Source organism: Cyprinodon variegatus, unplaced genomic scaffold, assembly GCF_000732505.1.
Source record: "Cyprinodon variegatus isolate N-32 unplaced genomic scaffold, C_variegatus-1.0 Scaffold312, whole genome shotgun sequence".
Classification (NCBI taxonomy): domain Eukaryota; kingdom Metazoa; phylum Chordata; class Actinopteri; order Cyprinodontiformes; family Cyprinodontidae; genus Cyprinodon; species Cyprinodon variegatus.
The window spans coordinates 497,983-500,476 of NW_015150765.1; positions in this window are offsets into that span (position 1 = coordinate 497,983).

Genomic DNA, 2,494 nt, shown 5'->3' on the forward strand with positions numbered 1-2,494 from the left:
ATAAAATGTGGATAGAGCTGCACAAAACATCTAATTGCAATCATTAAAACCTACGGGATCTTTGAATCTTTTCCATGTTGCTAGTAGGAATGTAAACAAATTGGTTTATTAGATTAACATTTGTTTCATCAGATTAAGTTATGACACCTCTTCATCAGGTCCATGTAGAGTGTGGTACACACCATGACACCAACTAACCCCTTTCAATCTTTGCACCAAAATATAATTTCTGTGATGATTTGTGGACATTAAGATCTAAAGAGAAGCGCCTTCTCTTGGTCAGACTGTAACTCAGAGAAAGGGTGGAGTCAGAGTAAAAAAATTTGTTCGCCCAGGAGAAGGAGGTGGTCACTCGAGTGAATGCAAGTGGGCCGCCATTCGGCTGGTGTTTGATTGGGAAAGGCCATTTTGAATGGCGGCTACTGTAACACGTCCCATTGGTCACATTACTTTCAGCATTTTAGTCCAGGGCTCTTTCATGATTTTATTTTTTTTAAATTATTCTGTTAATGCCTAGTAGAAAAGCACCGTCTAACTTTCATTTCTTCATTTTCATTGAATTTTTATTCATTATTAATTTAATTTATTTCTGCCACCATGATGGGCTTTTCTTTCATTAAACAAGGGGAAACAACAACAACAACTATGTCAATGTGTATATTTATTTATTAAGCTGCTAAATAGGTTCCTGTTTTCTAACATCTTATATTCAAATATTAAATAATTTGTAATAATGTCATCTATTGCTTATTCAGGTGCTATTGAATAAAGCTGGAACAATAAATTCAAGTCTTATTTCATTTTGTTAAAAAAAAAACATTTAACCCATTTAAAAGGCCTGATAGCAGAATAGAAGTCAGATTTTTAAACTGTTAAAAGCTTTTTCACTTTTCCGTTTCTTTAATAATTGCAGCCCAGTAATTGATCTAATGTGTGCCGTTAATAGCCATGTCATGAGATGAGCCGAGGCTTCGAGGCGTGTGTCGAGTAATGGTGGGGGCGTTTCCCCAGAGCGCGTCATGGTCTGATTCATTTAGGGGAGGGGCCAAAACTGTTGACGCCCGAAGCCTAGCTACTGTAATACCGCGCGACCGCTTCAGGAAGTGGTTCAGACCGCGCAAGAACTTCGACAGGCATCTAAACAGCCGCAGTGCTCAGTCAGGATGTAGGAGATTGTAGGAGAGTTGCTGTCAGTTGGATAGAGTTTAAGAATAGATAGGTTGTTTTTCCCAACCAATCTAGTTGGTTAAAACTATTTTGGTGAGATTAAACAATATAATGATCAAAGTGTGAACGAGCCGCTAGAGTTGTAACATTATTGTTAAGTAGCATTGCTGTCTGTTAGCGATAGTTACCAATGTTGGTGGCATCAGCTGTAAGACATTGTCCGTCGTTCCTTAGGTTGTTGGTTTGAGACCCACCTTAGACTTTTGAAAGTTGCGATAATACTTAACGAGTGACAACGCAACTAATTTGTATTGGTTTGCCCTAGTACAAATACAGATTGGGTAAAAATTCTGCCAAATTAGATTGGTTGGTTTGACCAAATGATTGCTTGAACACATAACTTCCAACCCGATTAAAAGTAAAAACAGTGGAAAAACTATTATGTTTAAATAGAAACGACTAACACCTTTCATTTTGCTCATCATTGCACAATTTACACAAACTTTTTCAATGCCTGCTTGTGCTTATTTCACTAAAATGGCAGACAAACAGTGTACCTTAAATGATTGTTCCCTTTAAGACATTTTACACCCCAAAAAGTTTCATTATACAGACCAATCATTAACAATATCAAAGCAACTTATGTGGGGGAAAAAAACAAGAAAAACAACTGCAAAAAAACACAAATCACAGATTTTATTACTAGCTGTAGTTCTGCACTCTACCAGTAGGTGGAGACATATTCACATGAAGCTTCATAAACTGTCGGGATCGTTGAAGAAATTTGCCCAAACGGTTCAATGAGGCTTCACCTCACCATCACTAGTAGATAGTAATATCCATATATATTAATATACTCCTAAATGCGCTAATAAAGTGATTTTTTTTAAACCATGATGGCAGTCTTTGGGTAACAGTTTTGAACGTTCTGTTTCCTGGAGGAGCGATGTGCTTCCTGAATATTTACTGCTGTGTTTTCCCACCATGCTGCCCTACATTATTAATACGTCTATTGATTTTAATTGTTGCATATTTGCTGTGCAAAAAAAGTTACATAACAGTAACAGGAGTGTTTGAGTCAACAAGGCCTTCAGGTCACAGCAGGAAGGAGACGTTAATGTTTAAGTTCTATTGAGTTTGACTATTTACATCCAAAACCACCCTGTGCCTTTGTTTGCATCTGAGTTGACATAGAAAAAGAAGGAAAAAAAAGAAGGAAATGTCCAGAAACTAAAATATTCGATTTCTCTAAGAAAACATAAAATAGATTGATCTTTGGCTGCTGGGAATTTTTTAAAGAAGCACAAAAATTGAGAACATTGCCAAG